General features: G+C 32.5%; 5 non-coding genes across 5 annotated transcripts; all 5 read left to right on the forward strand.

The window, feature by feature from the left end:
* Window positions 1-568: 568 nt before the first annotated feature.
* LOC138914537 (5.8S ribosomal RNA) lies at window positions 569-747 on the forward strand. Its single transcript, XR_011420381.1, has one exon. It is a non-coding gene; the product is annotated as a 5.8S ribosomal RNA (ribosomal RNA).
* Window positions 748-1,145: 398 nt separating this feature from the next.
* LOC138914558 (large subunit ribosomal RNA) lies at window positions 1,146-5,102 on the forward strand. Its single transcript, XR_011420402.1, has one exon. It is a non-coding gene; the product is annotated as a large subunit ribosomal RNA (ribosomal RNA).
* Window positions 5,103-11,284: 6,182 nt separating this feature from the next.
* Window positions 11,285-13,279, forward strand: LOC138914549 (small subunit ribosomal RNA). The gene has a single exon (XR_011420393.1). It is a non-coding gene; the product is annotated as a small subunit ribosomal RNA (ribosomal RNA).
* A 623-nt stretch (window positions 13,280-13,902) lies between these two features.
* Window positions 13,903-14,081, forward strand: LOC138914538 (5.8S ribosomal RNA). The gene has a single exon (XR_011420382.1). It is a non-coding gene; the product is annotated as a 5.8S ribosomal RNA (ribosomal RNA).
* Window positions 14,082-14,479: 398 nt separating this feature from the next.
* On the forward strand, window positions 14,480-18,436 carry LOC138914559 (large subunit ribosomal RNA). The gene has a single exon (XR_011420403.1). It is a non-coding gene; the product is annotated as a large subunit ribosomal RNA (ribosomal RNA).
* Window positions 18,437-23,332: the final 4,896 nt, after the last annotated feature.

The raw sequence follows: 23,332 nt of genomic DNA on the forward strand, positions 1-23,332 counted from the left end.
ATTACCAATATATATATATATATACATAATAATTATAATAATAATTATACCAAAAATATGATCTTAAAAGTAAAAGATCAAATAAATTTCGAACAAGCAAATCGAAATATTGTAATAATATAATATTATTACAAATAAATTAAATAGAAACAAACATAAAATTCGAACAAGCAAATCGAATTATTAATATAATAAAATATATTTTATATATTTATTATAAACTTTTGTGTGTATATGGACCATAATATACACGCGTTGCGAGATGTATTGGCCAACTAATTTGATGATGATCATACATTGGATAATGCAACAACCTAAAATATACAATGTTGTACCTGGTTTCAGGTTAATGTTTTATATAAAATTATCAATATATATTAACAAACAAATGCCATTACAAATAATACTTTGATATATATTGTTTATATAAAACTAAGACATTTCGCAGCATTTATTTTAGGTATATAAATACATTTATTGAAGGAATTGATATATGCCAGTAAAATGGTGTATTTTTAATTTCTTTCAATAAAAACATATTTGACCAAATTTAAAACCAATATTATAAAACTCTAAGCGGTGGATCACTCGGCTCATGGGTCGATGAAGAACGCAGCAAACTGTGCGTCATCGTGTGAACTGCAGGACACATGAACATCGACATTTTGAACGCATATCGCAGTCCATGCTGTTATGTACTTTAATTAATTTTATAGTGCTGCTTGGACTACATATGGTTGAGGGTTGTAAGACTATGCTAATTAAGTTGTTTATACAAATTTTATAATAAAATTTTATAAGCATATGGTATATTATTGGATAAAAATAATTTAATTATTTTATTCATAATATTAACAAATATATGAAAAACATTATCTCACAATAGTAATTAAACTTTGAGAAAAACGAAGAGGAATATTTTCTTTTTCAATCAAATAATACTGAGAAATGTCTAGCATAAAATATTATCTAGAATTGTCTCTTATTAATGATTTGAAATATGAAAAACGTTGACAATATTATTATTCTTCGTTAATTCGTTACAAATAAATGCCATTAATATATATATACGTCAGCTTTAAACGAATTTAATAAAATGTTTTATCATTATATATAAAGAATTAATTGCAAATAAAAGTTATATACAACCTCAACTCATATGGGACTACCCCCTGAATTTAAGCATATTAATTAGGGGAGGAAAAGAAACTAACAAGGATTTTCTTAGTAGCGGCGAGCGAAAAGAAATCAGTTCAGCACTAAGTCACTTTGTCTATATGGCAAATGTGAGATGCAGTGTATGGAGCGTCAATATTCTAGTATGAGAAATTAACGATTTAAGTCCTTCTTAAATGAGGCCATTTACCCATAGAGGGTGCCAGGCCCGTATAACGTTAATGATTACTAGATGATGTTTCCAAAGAGTCGTGTTGCTTGATAGTGCAGCACTAAGTGGGTGGTAAACTCCATCTAAAACTAAATATAACCATGAGACCGATAGTAAACAAGTACCGTGAGGGAAAGTTGAAAAGAACTCTGAATAGAGAGTTAAACAGTACGTGAAACTGCTTAGAGGTTAAGCCCGATGAACCTGAATATCCGTTATGGAAAATTCATCATTAAAATTGTAATATTTAAACAATATTATGATAATAGTGTGCATTTTTTCCATATAAGGACATTGTAATCTATTAGCATACCAAATTTATCATAAAATATAACTTATAGTTTATTCAAATTAAATTGCTTGCATTTTAACACAGAATAAATGTTATTAATTTGATAAAGTGCTGATAGATTTATATGAATACAGTGCGTTAATTTTTCGGAATTATATAATGGCATGATTATCATTGATTTTTGTGTTTATTATATGCACTTGTAGGATTAACAATGCGAAAGATTCAGGATACCTTCGGGACCCGTCTTGAAACACGGACCAAGGAGTCTAACATATGTGCAAGTTATTGGGATATAAACCTAATAGCGTAATTAACTTGACTAATAATGGGATTAGTTTTTTAACTATTTATAGCTAATTAACACAATCCCGGGGCGTTCTATATAGTTATGTATAATGATATTTATATTATTTATGCCTCTAACTGGAACGTACCTTGAGCATATATGCTGTGACCCGAAAGATGGTGAACTATACTTGATCAGGTTGAAGTCAGGGGAAACCCTGATGGAAGACCGAAACAGTTCTGACGTGCAAATCGATTGTCAGAATTGAGTATAGGGGCGAAAGACCAATCGAACCATCTAGTAGCTGGTTCCTTCCGAAGTTTCCCTCAGGATAGCTGGTGCATTTTAATATTATATAAAATAATCTTATCTGGTAAAGCGAATGATTAGAGGCCTTAGGGTCGAAACGATCTTAACCTATTCTCAAACTTTAAATGGGTAAGAACCTTAACTTTCTTGATATGAAGTTTAAGGTTATGATATAATGTGCCCAGTGGGCCACTTTTGGTAAGCAGAACTGGCGCTGTGGGATGAACCAAACGTAATGTTACGGTGCCCAAATTAACAACTCATGCAGATACCATGAAAGGCGTTGGTTGCTTAAAACAGCAGGACGGTGATCATGGAAGTCGAAATCCGCTAAGGAGTGTGTAACAACTCACCTGCCGAAGCAACTAGCCCTTAAAATGGATGGCGCTTAAGTTGTATACCTATACATTACCGCTAAAGTAGATGATTTATATTACTTGTGATATAAATTTTGAAACTTTAGTGAGTAGGAAGGTACAATGGTATGCGTAGAAGTGTTTGGCGTAAGCCTGCATGGAGCTGCCATTGGTACAGATCTTGGTGGTAGTAGCAAATAATCGAATGAGACCTTGGAGGACTGAAGTGGAGAAGGGTTTCGTGTGAACAGTGGTTGATCACGAGTTAGTCGGTCCTAAGTTCAAGGCGAAAGCCGAAAATTTTCAAGTAAAACCAAAAACGCAATATATACAAATCAAGCTAATATAATATACTTGAATAATTTTGAACGAAAGGGAATACGGTTCCAATTCCGTAACCTGTTGAGTATCCGTTTGTTATTAAATATGGGCCTCGTGCTCATCCTGGCAACAGGAACGACCATAAAGAAGCCGTCGAGAGATATCGGAAGAGTTTTCTTTTCTGTTTTATAGCCGTACTACCATGGAAGTCTTTCGCAGAGAGATATGGTAGATGGGCTAGAAGAGCATGACATATACTGTTGTGTCGATATTTTCTCCTCGGACCTTGAAAATTTATGGTGGGGACACGCAAACTTCTCAACAGGCCGTACCAATATCCGCAGCTGGTCTCCAAGGTGAAGAGTCTCTAGTCGATAGAATAATGTAGGTAAGGGAAGTCGGCAAATTAGATCCGTAACTTCGGGATAAGGATTGGCTCTGAAGATTGAGATAGTCGGGCTTGATTGGGAAACAATAACATGGTTTATGTGCTCGTTCTGGGTAAATAGAGTTTCTAGCATTTATGTTAGTTACTTGTTCCCCGGATAGTTAGTTACGTAGCCAATTGTGGAACTTTCTTGCTAAAATTTTTAAGAATACTAATTGGGTCAAACCAATTAGTTCTTATTAATTATAACGATTATCAATTAACAATCAATTCAGAACTGGCACGGACTTGGGGAATCCGACTGTCTAATTAAAACAAAGCATTGTGATGGCCCTAGCGGGTGTTGACACAATGTGATTTCTGCCCAGTGCTCTGAATGTCAAAGTGAAGAAATTCAAGTAAGCGCGGGTCAACGGCGGGAGTAACTATGACTCTCTTAAGGTAGCCAAATGCCTCGTCATCTAATTAGTGACGCGCATGAATGGATTAACGAGATTCCTACTGTCCCTATCTACTATCTAGCGAAACCACAGCCAAGGGAACGGGCTTGGAATAATTAGCGGGGAAAGAAGACCCTTTTGAGCTTGACTCTAATCTGGCAGTGTAAGGAGACATAAGAGGTGTAGAATAAGTGGGAGATATTAGACTTCGGTTTGGTATCGTCAATGAAATACCACTACTCTTATTGTTTCCTTACTTACTTGATTAAATGGAACGTGTATCATTTCCTAGCCATTATACGGATATATTTATTATATCTTATGGTATTGGGTTTTGATGCAAGCTTCTTGATCAAAGTATCACGAGTTTGTTATATAATCGCAAACAAATTCTTTAATAAAACGGTGCATTTATGTATTTTTGATTTGAAAATTTGGTATAACTCCAATTACTCAGGTATGATCCAATTCAAGGACATTGCCAGGTAGGGAGTTTGACTGGGGCGGTACATCTCTCAAATAATAACGGAGGTGTCCCAAGGCCAGCTCAGTGCGGACAGAAACCACACATAGAGCAAAAGGGCAAATGCTGACTTGATCTCGGTGTTCAGTACACACAGGGACAGCAAAAGCTCGGCCTATCGATCCTTTTGGTTTAAAGAGTTTTTAACAAGAGGTGTCAGAAAAGTTACCATAGGGATAACTGGCTTGTGGCGGCCAAGCGTTCATAGCGACGTCGCTTTTTGATCCTTCGATGTCGGCTCTTCCTATCATTGTGAAGCAAAATTCACCAAGCGTTGGATTGTTCACCCATGCAAGGGAACGTGAGCTGGGTTTAGACCGTCGTGAGACAGGTTAGTTTTACCCTACTAATGACAAAACGTTGTTGCGACAGCATTCCTGCGTAGTACGAGAGGAACCGCAGGTACGGACCAATGGCACAATACTTGTTCGAGCGAACAGTGGTATGACGCTACGTCCGTTGGATTATGCCTGAACGCCTCTAAGGTCGTATCCGTGCTGGACTGCAATGATAAATAAGGGGCAATTTGCATTGTATGGCTTCTAAACCATTTAAAGTTTATAATTTACTTTATAAACGACAATGGATGTGATGCCAATGTAATTTGTAACATAGTAAATTGGGAGGATCTTCGATCACCTGATGCCGCGCTAGTTACATATAAAAGCATTATTTAATACAATGACAAAGCCTAGAATCAATTGTAAACGACTTTTGTAACAGGCAAGGTGTTGTAAGTGGTTGAGCAGCTGCCATACTGCGATCCACTGAAGCTTATCCTTTGCTTGATGATTCGATAATAAACATAAATTTAATTGTGTTTATTTTGTTTGGCTTTTTTAAGTCAGAATATATATATATATAAAATATATATATATAAAATAATAATTATATTTAAATAAATTTTATTTAAATATATTTAACAATGGTAGCCATATGTATCGTCATCCTATTAGTGACGCGTATAAAAATATTCTAAGTCCGAACATGCAAATAAGAGACATATGCAAGTATATGTACTTCTTAAGGTAGCCAACTGAATCGTCATCCTATTAGTGACGTGTATACAAATATTCTAAGTCCGAACATACAAGTAAGAGACATATGCAAGTATATGTACCTCTTAAGGTAGCCAACTGAATCGTCATCCTATTAGTGACGTGTATAAATATATTCTAAGTCCGAACATTCAAATAAGAGACATATGCAAGTATATGTACCTCTTAAGGTAGCCAACTGAATCGTCATCCTATTAGTGACGCGTATAAAAATATTCTAAGTCCGAACATGCAAATAAGAGACATATGCAAGTATATGTACCTCTTAAGGTAGCCAACTGAATCGTCATCCTATTAGTGACGTGTATAAAAATATTCTAAGTCCGAACATACAAGTAAGAGACATATGCAAGTATATGTACCTCTTAAGGTAGCCAACTGAATCGTCATCCTATTAGTGACGTGTATAAAAATATTCTAAGTCCGAACATACAAGTAAGAGACATATGCAAGTATATGTACCTCTTAAGGTAGCCAACTGAATCGTCATCCTATTAGTGACGTGTATAAAAATATTCTAAGTCCGAACATGCAAATAAGAGACATATGCAAGTATATGTACCTCTTAAGGTAGCCAACTGAATCGTCATCCTATTAGTGACGTGTATAAAAATATTCTAAGTCCGAACATACAAGTAAGAGACATATGCAAGTATATGTACCTCTTAAGGTAGCCAACTGAATCGTCATCCTATTAGTGACGTGTATAAAAATATTCTAAGTCCGAACATGCAAGTAAGAGACATATGCAAGTCAATGTTCCTCTTAAAATAGATGATTGAATCGTCATCCTATTAGTGACGTGTATAAAAATATTCCAAGTCCAAACATGAGTTATATGGATATGAAAATAATATTAAGTTCTAGTATGGATATGAAAAAAATGAGTTATATGGATATGGGAAAAATAACAAGTTCTAGTATGGATATGAAAAAAATGAGTTATGTGGATATGGGAAAAATAATAATTTCTAGTATGGATATGAAAAAAAAATGAGTTATATGGATATGGAAAAGAATACAGAGTTCTAGTATGGATATGGAAAAATGAGTTATATGAATATGGGAAAAATGATAAGTTCTAGTATGGATATGAAAAAATATTGAGTTATATGGATATTAAAGAAATAATAAGTTCTAGTATGGATATGGAATAAAATGAGTTATATAGATATGGCAAAAAATTTAATGTTCTAGTATGGATATGAAAAAAATTAGTTATATGAATATGGGAAAATTTATAAGTTCTAGTATGGATATGGGAAAAATAATAAGTTCTAGTATGGATATAAAAAAATATTGAGTTATATGGATATTAAAGAAATAATAAGTTCTAGTATGGATATGGAAAAAAATTAGTTATATTGATATGCTAAATAATGAGTTATATGCATATGGGAAAAATACTAAGTTGTAGTATGGATATGGGAAGAATACTGAGTTCTAGTATGGATATGGGAAAAATAATCAGTTCTAGTATGGATATGAAAAAATATTGAGTTTTATGGATATTGAAGAGATAATAAGCTCTAGTATGGATATGGAAAAAATTAATTATATTGTAATAGTAAATAATAAGTTATATGGATATAGGAAGAAAATTAGGTTCTAGTATGGATATGAAAAAAATTAGTTCTATGGATATGGGAAAAATAAAAAGTTCTGGTATGGATATGGAAAAATATTAAGTTATATGGATATTTAAGAAATAATAAGTTCTAGTATGGATATGGAATAAAATGAGTTGTAGAGATATGGCAAAAATATAATGTTCTAGTATGGATATGAAAAAAATTAGTTATATGAATATGGGAAAATTTATAAGTTCTAGTATGGATATGGGAAAAAGAATAAGTTCTAGTATGGATATGAAAAAATATTGAGTTATATGAATATTAAAGAAATAATAAGTTCTAGTATGAATATGGAAAAATATTATTTATATTGATATGGTAAATAATGATTTATATGGATATGGGATAAATACTAAATTCTAGTGTGGATATGGATAATTATATAGATATAGAACAAAAAATAAGTTATATGGATATGGTGGCATCAGTACGAAATATGCCCAATTTACATACACCGGAGCCGCAGTACGATAAATACCCAATATTTAGACGTCGTGGCCAAAAACATATATAGGGAGGCAGTGCTCGCCGACCGGCCGTATTGTTCAAAATTTATGTTTATCATATTATTTTGGCAATGCTATATATAAATGATATCTTATACATATAATTCAATTATAGCGATATGGAAATACCATATTATATGTATAAAGAAAAAAATGTATAATAAAATATACATTGACATACAAATATGGCTAGTTGTATGGATATGCCGTATTCATTATATGGATACGGCATATAGATTATATAAATATGACCAAAAAATATTTTATATTGATATGGCAAATAAAGAAATTACTTGAATATGGAAATAAAAGAAGTTATATTGATATGGAAGAAAATAATGAGTCATATAGATATGTTGGCATCAGTACGAAATATGCCCAATTTACATACACCGGGGCCGCAGTACGAAAAATACCCAATATTTAGACGTCGTGGCCAAAAACATATATAGGGAGGCAGTGCTCGCCGACCGGCCGTATTGTTCAAAATTTATGTTTATCATATTATTTTGGCAATGCTATATATAAATGATATCTTATACATATAATTCAATTATAGCGATATGGAAATACCATATTATATGTATAAAGAAAAAAAATGTATAATAAAATATACATTGACATACAAATATGGCTAGTTGTATGGATATGCCGTATTCATTATATGGATACGGCATATAGATTATATAAATATGACCAAAAAATATTTTATATTGATATGGCAAATAAAGAAATTACTTGAATATGGAAATAAAAGAAGTTATATTGATATGGAAGAAAATAATGAGTCATATAGATATGTTGGCATCAGTACGAAATATGCCCAATTTACATACACCGGGGCCGCAGTACGAAAAATACCCAATATTTAGACGTCGTGGCCAAAAACATATATAGGGAGGCAGTGCTCGCCGACCGGCCGTATTGTTCAAAATTTATGTTTATCATATTATTTTGGCAATGCTATATATAAATGATATCTTATACATATAATTCAATTATAGCGATATGGAAATACCATATTATATGTATAAAGAAAAAAAATGTATAATAAAATATACATTGACATACAAATATGGCTAGTTGTATGGATATGCCGTATTCATTATATGGATACGGCATATAGATTATATAAATATGACCAAAAAATATTTTATATTGATATGGCAAATAAAGAAATTACTTGAATATGGAAATAAAAGAAGTTATATTGATATGGAAGAAAATAATGAGTCATATAGATATGTTGGCATCAGTACGAAATATGCCCAATTTACATACACCGGGGCCGCAGTACGAAAAATACCCAATATTTAGACGTCGTGGCCAAAAACATATATAGGGAGGCAGTGCTCGCCGACCGGCCGTATTGTTCAAAATTTATGTTTATCATATTATTTTGGCAATGCTATATATAAATGATATCTTATACATATAATTCAATTATAGCGATATGGAAATACCATATTATATGTATAAAGAAAAAAAATGTATAATAAAATATACATTGACATACAAATATGGCTAGTTGTATGGATATGCCGTATTCATTATATGGATACGGCATATAGATTATATAAATATGACCAAAAAATATTTTATATTGATATGGCAAATAAAGAAATTACTTGAATATGGAAATAAAAGAAGTTATATTGATATGGAAGAAAATAATGAGTCATATAGATATGTTGGCATCAGTACGAAATATGCCCAATTTACATACACCGGGGCCGCAGTACGAAAAATACCCAATATTTAGACGTCGTGGCCAAAAACATATATAGGGAGGCAGTGCTCGCCGACCGGCCGTATTGTTCAAAATTTATGTTTATCATATTATTTTGGCAATGCTATATATAAATGATATCTTATACATATAATTCAATTATAGCGATATGGAAATACCATATTATATGTATAAAGAAAAAAAATGTATAATAAAATATACATTGACATACAAATATGGCTAGTTGTATGGATATGCCGTATTCATTATATGGATACGGCATATAGATTATATAAATATGACCAAAAAATATTTTATATTGATATGGCAAATAAAGAAATTACTTGAATATGGAAATAAAAGAAGTTATATTGATATGGAAGAAAATAATGAGTCATATAGATATGTTGGCATCAGTACGAAATATGCCCAATTTACATACACCGGGGCCGCAGTACGAAAAATACCCAATATTTAGACGTCGTGGCCAAAAACATATATAGGGAGGCAGTGCTCGCCGACCGGCCGTATTGTTCAAAATTTATGTTTATCATATTATTTTGGCAATGCTATATATAAATGATATCTTATACATATAATTCAATTATAGCGATATGGAAATACCATATTATATGTATAAAGAAAAAAAATGTATAATAAAATATACATTGACATACAAATATGGCTAGTTGTATGGATATGCCGTATTCATTATATGGATACGGCATATAGATTATATGGATATGACCAAAAAATAATTCATAAAGAAATTATATGAATATGGCAGAAATAATTGGTTATATTAATATGATCAAATAATACTTTATATAAAAAAGTGAATATCTTTGGTTGGGTGGCAAAGAGAATTAAATATGCCCGATATATAGACGTCGTGGCCAAAAACTACTATAGGGTGAAGTGCTTGTCTGTTGGTCTATATATATACATATAATATTTTATGCGTACACATTATTATTATAGATAGTTAATATCTATCGTATGGGTGGCAAACGGAATTAAATAATTTCGATATTTAGACGTCGTGGCCAAAAACTACTATAGGATGGTCAGTGGTTGTCCACCAATTAATTATTGAACAAACCATATGAATATCATATGCTGTTGTCAATATAATGTATATCAATAATAATAAAAAATAAGGATGGTACAGTAAGTAGTCCATCTACTATTGAACAAAATATATTATAATATATACTTTTGTTATCAATAGAACAACATATATTAAAATCAAAATATTATCCGTATAAATTTGTTTCTTAAATGAAATTAAGACTTGGCTACGCGGTTAATATTATAAACCCATGATAATAAGGTGAAACAGAGGTCAAGTTTCTATTATATATAGAATAACAAATTGTTTCCGACTTTTATCGTTAATCTTTGGTGGCAGGTATATATGATAATTTATATTAAATTATTATATCCCCTGTCGTTTGGGCACAGAGTATCGCTTGCCGGTACAATGTGTTTACAAAAAGCATTATAATAAAATATAATTGCAATATTAGTGATCAAAATAATTTCATATGCGCTCGGTTTTATATCATATATTACCAGAGAGTTATATGGAAAAGATAAATTTTAAATTTATCATCAAAATGCAAATGATTTAACTCAATATTTATATTGGTTAAACAAAAATTGTACATGTGTGGATACAATAATTATGTATGTTGAACAAAAATGATATTTTAGAATGAAATATGTATATATAATATAATAAAAACTTATAGAAAGAACAATATATATTGAAAATTGTGTTATAAAAAAGTTGTACTTTTTCTTTAACATCAATTATAAACTTGTTATATTAGTGGCGAAACAAGTAAAAATTAAAGAACGTATACGAATGCCATATAAAAATGGCCGTATTCGAATTAAAATAGAATTATTTCACAAAGCAAAAAAAAAATATTGAATTAAAATCAATATTTAAGAAAAACCGAACATATAAAATGGAAATAAAATCTATTATATTTATATTACTAATTTCTATTCAAAAAATATGAATGAAATATGAACGAAAACATTATTCTGGTTGATCCTGCCAGTAGTTATATGCTTGTCTCAAAGATTAAGCCATGCATGTCTAAGTACACACGAATTAAAAGTGAAACCGCAAAAGGCTCATTATATCAGTTATGGTTCCTTAGATCGTTAACAGTTACTTGGATAACTGTGGTAATTCTAGAGCTAATACATGCAATTAAAACATGAACCTTATGGGACATGTGCTTTTATTAGGCTAAAACCAAGCGATCGCAAGATCGTTATATTGGTTGAACTCTAGATAACATGCAGATCGTATGGTCTTGTACCGACGACAGATCTTTCAAATGTCTGCCCTATCAACTTTTGATGGTAGTATCTAGGACTACCATGGTTGCAACGGGTAACGGGGAATCAGGGTTCGATTCCGGAGAGGGAGCCTGAGAAACGGCTACCACATCTAAGGAAGGCAGCAGGCGCGTAAATTACCCACTCCCAGCTCGGGGAGGTAGTGACGAAAAATAACAATACAGGACTCATATCCGAGGCCCTGTAATTGGAATGAGTACACTTTAAATCCTTTAACAAGGACCAATTGGAGGGCAAGTCTGGTGCCAGCAGCCGCGGTAATTCCAGCTCCAATAGCGTATATTAAAGTTGTTGCGGTTAAAACGTTCGTAGTTGAACTTGTGCTTCATACGGGTAGTACAACTTACAATTGTGGTTAGTACTATACCTTTATGTATGTAAGCGTATTACCGGTGGAGTTCTTATATGTGTTTAAATACTTGTATTTTTTCATATGTTCCTCCTATTTAAAAACCTGCATTAGTGCTCTTAAACGAGTGTTATTGTGGGCCGGTACAATTACTTTGAACAAATTAGAGTGCTTAAAGCAGGCTTCAAATGCCTGAATATTCTGTGCATGGGATAATGAAATAAGACCTCTGTTCTGCTTTCATTGGTTTTCAGATCAAGAGGTAATGATTAATAGAAGCAGTTTGGGGGCATTAGTATTACGACGCGAGAGGTGAAATTCTTGGACCGTCGTAAGACTAACTTAAGCGAAAGCATTTGCCAAAGATGTTTTCATTAATCAAGAACGAAAGTTAGAGGTTCGAAGGCGATCAGATACCGCCCTAGTTCTAACCATAAACGATGCCAGCTAGCAATTGGGTGTAGCTACTTTTATGGCTCTCTCAGTCGCTTCCCGGGAAACCAAAGCTTTTGGGCTCCGGGGGAAGTATGGTTGCAAAGCTGAAACTTAAAGGAATTGACGGAAGGGCACCACCAGGAGTGGAGCCTGCGGCTTAATTTGACTCAACACGGGAAAACTTACCAGGTCCGAACATAAGTGTGTAAGACAGATTGATAGCTCTTTCTCGAATCTATGGGTGGTGGTGCATGGCCGTTCTTAGTTCGTGGAGTGATTTGTCTGGTTAATTCCGATAACGAACGAGACTCAAATATATTAAATAGATATCTTCAGGATTATGGTGTTGAAGCTTATATAGCCTTCATTCATGGTGGCAGTAAAATGTTTATTGTGTTTGAATGTGTTTATATAAGTGGAGCCGTACCTGTTGGTTTGTCCCATTATAAGGACACTAGCTTCTTAAATGGACAAATTGCGTCTAGCAATAATGAGATTGAGCAATAACAGGTCTGTGATGCCCTTAGATGTCCTGGGCTGCACGCGCGCTACAATGAAAGTATCAACGTGTATTTCCTAGACCGAGAGGTCCGGGTAAACCGCTGAACCACTTTCATGCTTGGGATTGTGAACTGAAACTGTTCACATGAACTTGGAATTCCCAGTAAGTGTGAGTCATTAACTCGCATTGATTACGTCCCTGCCCTTTGTACACACCGCCCGTCGCTACTACCGATTGAATTATTTAGTGAGGTCTCCGGACGTGATCACTGTGACGCCTTGTGTGTTACGGTTGTTTCGCAAAAGTTGACCGAACTTGATTATTTAGAGGAAGTAAAAGTCGTAACAAGGTTTCCGTAGGTGAACCTGCGGAAGGATCATTATTGTATAATATCCTTACCGTTAATAAAAAAATTTGTTAATACAAATTTAATACAAATTACCAATATATATATATATATACATAATAATTATAATAATAATTATACCAAAAATATGATCTTAAAAGTAAAAGATCAAATAAATTTCGAACAAGCAAATCGAAATATTGTAATAATATAATATTATTACAAATAAATTAAATAGAAACAAACATAAAATTCGAACAAGCAAATCGAATTATTAATATAATAAAATATATTTTATATATTTATTATAAACTTTTGTGTGTATATGGACCATAATATACACGCGTTGCGAGATGTATTGGCCAACTAATTTGATGATGATCATACATTGGATAATGCAACAACCTAAAATATACAATGTTGTACCTGGTTTCAGGTTAATGTTTTATATAAAATTATCAATATATATTAACAAACAAATGCCATTACAAATAATACTTTGATATATATTGTTTATATAAAACTAAGACATTTCGCAGCATTTATTTTAGGTATATAAATACATTTATTGAAGGAATTGATATATGCCAGTAAAATGGTGTATTTTTAATTTCTTTCAATAAAAACATATTTGACCAAATTTAAAACCAATATTATAAAACTCTAAGCGGTGGATCACTCGGCTCATGGGTCGATGAAGAACGCAGCAAACTGTGCGTCATCGTGTGAACTGCAGGACACATGAACATCGACATTTTGAACGCATATCGCAGTCCATGCTGTTATGTACTTTAATTAATTTTATAGTGCTGCTTGGACTACATATGGTTGAGGGTTGTAAGACTATGCTAATTAAGTTGTTTATACAAATTTTATAATAAAATTTTATAAGCATATGGTATATTATTGGATAAAAATAATTTAATTATTTTATTCATAATATTAACAAATATATGAAAAACATTATCTCACAATAGTAATTAAACTTTGAGAAAAACGAAGAGGAATATTTTCTTTTTCAATCAAATAATACTGAGAAATGTCTAGCATAAAATATTATCTAGAATTGTCTCTTATTAATGATTTGAAATATGAAAAACGTTGACAATATTATTATTCTTCGTTAATTCGTTACAAATAAATGCCATTAATATATATATACGTCAGCTTTAAACGAATTTAATAAAATGTTTTATCATTATATATAAAGAATTAATTGCAAATAAAAGTTATATACAACCTCAACTCATATGGGACTACCCCCTGAATTTAAGCATATTAATTAGGGGAGGAAAAGAAACTAACAAGGATTTTCTTAGTAGCGGCGAGCGAAAAGAAATCAGTTCAGCACTAAGTCACTTTGTCTATATGGCAAATGTGAGATGCAGTGTATGGAGCGTCAATATTCTAGTATGAGAAATTAACGATTTAAGTCCTTCTTAAATGAGGCCATTTACCCATAGAGGGTGCCAGGCCCGTATAACGTTAATGATTACTAGATGATGTTTCCAAAGAGTCGTGTTGCTTGATAGTGCAGCACTAAGTGGGTGGTAAACTCCATCTAAAACTAAATATAACCATGAGACCGATAGTAAACAAGTACCGTGAGGGAAAGTTGAAAAGAACTCTGAATAGAGAGTTAAACAGTACGTGAAACTGCTTAGAGGTTAAGCCCGATGAACCTGAATATCCGTTATGGAAAATTCATCATTAAAATTGTAATATTTAAACAATATTATGATAATAGTGTGCATTTTTTCCATATAAGGACATTGTAATCTATTAGCATACCAAATTTATCATAAAATATAACTTATAGTTTATTCAAATTAAATTGCTTGCATTTTAACACAGAATAAATGTTATTAATTTGATAAAGTGCTGATAGATTTATATGAATACAGTGCGTTAATTTTTCGGAATTATATAATGGCATGATTATCATTGATTTTTGTGTTTATTATATGCACTTGTAGGATTAACAATGCGAAAGATTCAGGATACCTTCGGGACCCGTCTTGAAACACGGACCAAGGAGTCTAACATATGTGCAAGTTATTGGGATATAAACCTAATAGCGTAATTAACTTGACTAATAATGGGATTAGTTTTTTAACTATTTATAGCTAATTAACACAATCCCGGGGCGTTCTATATAGTTATGTATAATGATATTTATATTATTTATGCCTCTAACTGGAACGTACCTTGAGCATATATGCTGTGACCCGAAAGATGGTGAACTATACTTGATCAGGTTGAAGTCAGGGGAAACCCTGATGGAAGACCGAAACAGTTCTGACGTGCAAATCGATTGTCAGAATTGAGTATAGGGGCGAAAGACCAATCGAACCATCTAGTAGCTGGTTCCTTCCGAAGTTTCCCTCAGGATAGCTGGTGCATTTTAATATTATATAAAATAATCTTATCTGGTAAAGCGAATGATTAGAGGCCTTAGGGTCGAAACGATCTTAACCTATTCTCAAACTTTAAATGGGTAAGAACCTTAACTTTCTTGATATGAAGTTTAAGGTTATGATATAATGTGCCCAGTGGGCCACTTTTGGTAAGCAGAACTGGCGCTGTGGGATGAACCAAACGTAATGTTACGGTGCCCAAATTAACAACTCATGCAGATACCATGAAAGGCGTTGGTTGCTTAAAACAGCAGGACGGTGATCATGGAAGTCGAAATCCGCTAAGGAGTGTGTAACAACTCACCTGCCGAAGCAACTAGCCCTTAAAATGGATGGCGCTTAAGTTGTATACCTATACATTACCGCTAAAGTAGATGATTTATATTACTTGTGATATAAATTTTGAAACTTTAGTGAGTAGGAAGGTACAATGGTATGCGTAGAAGTGTTTGGCGTAAGCCTGCATGGAGCTGCCATTGGTACAGATCTTGGTGGTAGTAGCAAATAATCGAATGAGACCTTGGAGGACTGAAGTGGAGAAGGGTTTCGTGTGAACAGTGGTTGATCACGAGTTAGTCGGTCCTAAGTTCAAGGCGAAAGCCGAAAATTTTCAAGTAAAACCAAAAACGCAATATATACAAATCAAGCTAATATAATATACTTGAATAATTTTGAACGAAAGGGAATACGGTTCCAATTCCGTAACCTGTTGAGTATCCGTTTGTTATTAAATATGGGCCTCGTGCTCATCCTGGCAACAGGAACGACCATAAAGAAGCCGTCGAGAGATATCGGAAGAGTTTTCTTTTCTGTTTTATAGCCGTACTACCATGGAAGTCTTTCGCAGAGAGATATGGTAGATGGGCTAGAAGAGCATGACATATACTGTTGTGTCGATATTTTCTCCTCGGACCTTGAAAATTTATGGTGGGGACACGCAAACTTCTCAACAGGCCGTACCAATATCCGCAGCTGGTCTCCAAGGTGAAGAGTCTCTAGTCGATAGAATAATGTAGGTAAGGGAAGTCGGCAAATTAGATCCGTAACTTCGGGATAAGGATTGGCTCTGAAGATTGAGATAGTCGGGCTTGATTGGGAAACAATAACATGGTTTATGTGCTCGTTCTGGGTAAATAGAGTTTCTAGCATTTATGTTAGTTACTTGTTCCCCGGATAGTTAGTTACGTAGCCAATTGTGGAACTTTCTTGCTAAAATTTTTAAGAATACTAATTGGGTCAAACCAATTAGTTCTTATTAATTATAACGATTATCAATTAACAATCAATTCAGAACTGGCACGGACTTGGGGAATCCGACTGTCTAATTAAAACAAAGCATTGTGATGGCCCTAGCGGGTGTTGACACAATGTGATTTCTGCCCAGTGCTCTGAATGTCAAAGTGAAGAAATTCAAGTAAGCGCGGGTCAACGGCGGGAGTAACTATGACTCTCTTAAGGTAGCCAAATGCCTCGTCATCTAATTAGTGACGCGCATGAATGGATTAACGAGATTCCTACTGTCCCTATCTACTATCTAGCGAAACCACAGCCAAGGGAACGGGCTTGGAATAATTAGCGGGGAAAGAAGACCCTTTTGAGCTTGACTCTAATCTGGCAGTGTAAGGAGACATAAGAGGTGTAGAATAAGTGGGAGATATTAGACTTCGGTTTGGTATCGTCAATGAAATACCACTACTCTTATTGTTTCCTTACTTACTTGATTAAATGGAACGTGTATCATTTCCTAGCCATTATACGGATATATTTATTATATCTTATGGTATTGGGTTTTGATGCAAGCTTCTTGATCAAAGTATCACGAGTTTGTTATATAATCGCAAACAAATTCTTTAATAAAACGGTGCATTTATGTATTTTTGATTTGAAAATTTGGTATAACTCCAATTACTCAGGTATGATCCAATTCAAGGACATTGCCAGGTAGGGAGTTTGACTGGGGCGGTACATCTCTCAAATAATAACGGAGGTGTCCCAAGGCCAGCTCAGTGCGGACAGAAACCACACATAGAGCAAAAGGGCAAATGCTGACTTGATCTCGGTGTTCAGTACACACAGGGACAGCAAAAGCTCGGCCTATCGATCCTTTTGGTTTAAAGAGTTTTTAACAAGAGGTGTCAGAAAAGTTACCATAGGGATAACTGGCTTGTGGCGGCCAAGCGTTCATAGCGACGTCGCTTTTTGATCCTTCGATGTCGGCTCTTCCTATCATTGTGAAGCAAAATTCACCAAGCGTTGGATTGTTCACCCATGCAAGGGAACGTGAGCTGGGTTTAGACCGTCGTGAGACAGGTTAGTTTTACCCTACTAATGACAAAACGTTGTTGCGACAGCATTCCTGCGTAGTACGAGAGGAACCGCAGGTACGGACCAATGGCACAATACTTGTTCGAGCGAACAGTGGTATGACGCTACGTCCGTTGGATTATGCCTGAACGCCTCTAAGGTCGTATCCGTGCTGGACTGCAATGATAAATAAGGGGCAATTTGCATTGTATGGCTTCTAAACCATTTAAAGTTTATAATTTACTTTATAAACGACAATGGATGTGATGCCAATGTAATTTGTAACATAGTAAATTGGGAGGATCTTCGATCACCTGATGCCGCGCTAGTTACATATAAAAGCATTATTTAATACAATGACAAAGCCTAGAATCAATTGTAAACGACTTTTGTAACAGGCAAGGTGTTGTAAGTGGTTGAGCAGCTGCCATACTGCGATCCACTGAAGCTTATCCTTTGCTTGATGATTCGATAATAAACATAAATTTAATTGTGTTTATTTTGTTTGGCTTTTTTAAGTCAGAATATATATATATATATAAAAATATATATATATAAAATAATAATTATATTTAAATAAATTTTATTTAAATATATTTAACAATGGTAGCCATATGTATCGTCATCCTATTAGTGACGCGTATAAAAATATTCTAAGTCCGAACATGCAAATAAGAGACATATGCAAGTATATGTACTTCTTAAGGTAGCCAACTGAATCGTCATCCTATTAGTGACGTGTATACAAATATTCTAAGTCCGAACATACAAGTAAGAGACATATGCAAGTATATGTACCTCTTAAGGTAGCCAACTGAATCGTCATCCTATTAGTGACGCGTATACAAATATTCTAAGTCCGAACATGCAAATAAGAGACATATGCAAGTATATGTACCTCTTAAGGTAGCCAACTGAATCGTCATCCTATTAGTGACGCGTATAAAAATATTCTAAGTCCGAACATGCAAATAAGAGACATATGCAAGTATATGTACCTCTTAAGGTAGCCAACTGAATCGTCATCCTATTAGTGACGTGTATAAAAATATTCTAAGTCCGAACATACAAGTAAGAGACATATGCAAGTATATGTACCTCTTAAGGTAGCCAACTGAATCGTCATCCTATTAGTGACGTGTATAAAAATATTCTAAGTCCGAACATGCAAGTAAGAGACATATGCAAGTCAATGTTCCTCTTAAAATAGATGATTGAATCGTCATCCTATTAGTGACGTGTATAAAAATATTCCAAGTCCAAACATGAGTTATATGGATATGAAAATAATATTAAGTTCTAGTATGGATATGAAAAAAATGAGTTATATGGATATGGGAAAAATAACAAGTTCTAGTATGGATATGAAAAAAATGAGTTATGTGGATATGGGAAAAATAATAATTTCTAGTATGGATATGAAAAAAAAATGAGTTATATGGATATGGAAAAGAATACAGAGTTCTAGTATGGATATGGAAAAATGAGTTATATGAATATGGGAAAAATGATAAGTTCTAGTATGGATATGAAAAAATATTGAGTTATATGGATATTAAAGAAATAATAAGTTCTAGTATGGATATGGAATAAAATGAGTTATATAGATATTGCAAAAAATTTAATGTTCTAGTATGGATATGAAAAAAATTAGTTATATGAATATGGGAAAATTTATAAGTTCTAGTATGGATATGGGAAAAATAATAAGTTCTAGTATGGATATAAAAAAATATTGAGTTATATGGATATTAAAGAAATAATAAGTTCTAGTATGGATATGGAAAAAATTAGTTATATTGATATGCTAAATAATGAGTTATATGCATATGGGAAAAATACTAAGTTGTAGTATGGATATGGGAAGAATACTGAGTTCTAGTATGGATATGGGAAAAATAATCAGTTCTAGTATGGATATGAAAAAATATTGAGTTTTATGGATATTGAAGAGATAATAAGCTCTAGTATGGATATGGAAAAAATTAATTATATTGTAATAGTAAATAATAAGTTATATGGATATAGGAAGAAAATTAGGTTCTAGTATGGATATGAAAAAAATTAGTTCTATGGATATGGGAAAAATAAAAAGTTCTGGTATGGATATGGAAAAATATTAAGTTATATGGATATTTAAGAAATAATAAGTTCTAGTATGGATATGGAATAAAATGAGTTGTAGAGATATGGCAAAAATATAATGTTCTAGTATGGATATGAAAAAAATTAGTTATATGAATATGGGAAAATTTATAAGTTCTAGTATGGATATGGGAAAAAGAATAAGTTCTAGTATGGATATGAAAAAATATTGAGTTATATGAATATTAAAGAAATAATAAGTTCTAGTATGAATATGGAAAAATATTATTTATATTGATATGGTAAATAATGATTTATATGGATATGGGATAAATACTAAATTCTAGTGTGGATATGGATAATTATATAGATATAGAACAAAAAATAAGTTATATGGATATGGTGGCATCAGTACGAAATATGCCCAATTTACATACACCGGAGCCGCAGTACGATAAATACCCAATATTTAGACGTCGTGGCCAAAAACATATATAGGGAGGCAGTGCTCGCCGACCGGCCGTATTGTTCAAAATTTATGTTTTTCATATTATTTTGGCAATGCTATATATAAATGATATCTTATACATATAATTCAATTATAGCGATATGGAAATACCATATTATATGTATAAAGAAAAAAAATGTATAATAAAATATACATTGACATACAAATATGGCTAGTTGTATGGATATGCCGTATTCATTATATGGATACGGCATATAGATTATATAAATATGACCAAAAAATATTTTATATTGATATGGCAAATAAAGAAATTACTTGAATATGGAAATAAAAGAAGTTATATTGATATGGAAGAAAATAATGAGTCATATAGATATGTTGGCATCAGTACGAAATATGCCCAATTTACATACACCGGGGCCGCAGTACGAAAAATACCCAATATTTAGACGTCGTGGCCAAAAACATATATAGGGAGGCAGTGCTCGCCGACCGGCCGTATTGTTCAAAATTTATGTTTATCATATTATTTTGGCAATGCTATATATAAATGATATCTTATACATATAATTCAATTATAGCGATATGGAAATACCATATTATATGTATAAAGAAAAAAAATGTATAATAAAATATACATTGACATACAAATATGGCTAGTTGTATGGATATGCCGTATTCATTATATGGATACGGCATATAGATTATATAAATATGACCAAAAAATATTTTATATTGATATGGCAAATAAAGAAATTACTTGAATATGGAAATAAAAGAAGTTATATTGATATGGAAGAAAATAATGAGTCATATAGATATGTTGGCATCAGTACGAAATATGCCCAATTTACATACACCGGGGCCGCAGTACGAAAAATACCCAATATTTAGACGTCGTGGCCAAAAACATATATAGGGAGGCAGTGCTCGCCGACCGGCCGTATTGTTCAAAATTTATGTTTATCATATTATTTTGGCAATGCTATATATAAATGATATCTTATACATATAATTCAATTATAGCGATATGGAAATACCATATTATATGTATAAAGAAAAAAAATGTATAATAAAATATACATTGACATACAAATATGGCTAGTTGTATGGATATGCCGTATTCATTATATGGATACGGCATATAGATTATATAAATATGACCAAAAAATATTTTATATTGATATGGCAAATAAAGAAATTACTTGAATATGGAAATAAAAGAAGTTATATTGATATGGAAGAAAATAATGAGTCATATAGATATGTTGGCATCAGTACGAAATATGCCCAATTTACATACACCGGGGCCGCAGTACGAAAAATACCCAATATTTAGACGTCGTGGCCAAAAACATATATAGGGAGGCAGTGCTCGCCGACCGGCCGTATTGTTCAAAATTTATGTTTATCATATTATTTTGGCAATGCTATATATAAATGATATCTTATACATATAATTCAATTATAGCGATATGGAAATACCATATTATATGTATAAAGAAAAAAAATGTATAATAAAATATACATTGACATACAAATATGGCTAGTTGTATGGATATGCCGTATTCATTATATGGATACGGCATATAGATTATATAAATATGACCAAAAAATATTTTATATTGATATGGCAAATAAAGAAATTACTTGAATATGGAAATAAAAGAATTAGATATATTGATATGGAAGAAAATAATGAGTCATATAGATATGTTGGCATCAGTACGAAATATGCCCAATTTACATACACCGGGGCCGCAGTACGAAAAATACCCAATATTTAGACGTCGTGGCCAAAAACATATATAGGGAGGCAGTGCTCGCCGACCGGCCGTATTGTTCAAAATTTATGTTTATCATATTATTTTGGCAATGCTATATATAAATGATATCTTATACATATAATTCAATTATAGCGATATGGAAATACCATATTATATGTATAAAGAAAAAAAATGTATAATAAAATATACATTGACATACAAATATGGCTAGTTGTATGGATATGCCGTATTCATTATATGGATACGGCATATAGATTATATAAATATGACCAAAAATATTTTATATTGATATGGCAAATAAAGAAATTACTTGAATATGGAAATAAAAGAAGTTATATTGATATGGAAGAAAATAATGAGTCATATAGATATGTTGGCATCAGTACGAAATATGCCCAATTTACATACACCGGGGCCGCAGTACGAAAAATACCCAATATTTAGACGTCGTGGCCAAAAACATATATAGGGAGGCAGTGCTCGCCGACCGGCCGTATTGTTCAAAATTTATGTTTATCATATTATTTTGGCAATGCTATATATAAATGATATCTTATACATATAATTCAATTATAGCGATATGGAAATACCATATTATATGTATAAAGAAAAAAAATGTATAATAAAATATACATTGACATACAAATATGGCTAGTTGTATGGATATGCCGTATTCATTATATGGATACGGCATATAGATTATATGGATATGACCAAAAAATAATTCATAAAGAAATTATATGAATATGGCAGAAATAATTGGTTATATTAATATGATCAAATAATACTTTATATAAAAAAGTGAATATCTTTGGTTGGGTGGCAAAGAGAATTAAATATGCCCGATATATAGACGTCGTGGCCAAAAACTACTATAGGGTGAAGTGCTTGTCTGTTGGTCTATATATATACATATAATATTTTATGCGTACACATTATTATTATAGATAGTTAATATCTATCGTATGGGTGGCAAACGGAATTAAATAATTTCGATATTTAGACGTCGTGGCCAAAACTACTATAG

This window comes from Drosophila takahashii, unplaced genomic scaffold, assembly GCF_030179915.1.
Source record: "Drosophila takahashii strain IR98-3 E-12201 unplaced genomic scaffold, DtakHiC1v2 scaffold_28, whole genome shotgun sequence".
NCBI classification, from domain to species: domain Eukaryota; kingdom Metazoa; phylum Arthropoda; class Insecta; order Diptera; family Drosophilidae; genus Drosophila; species Drosophila takahashii.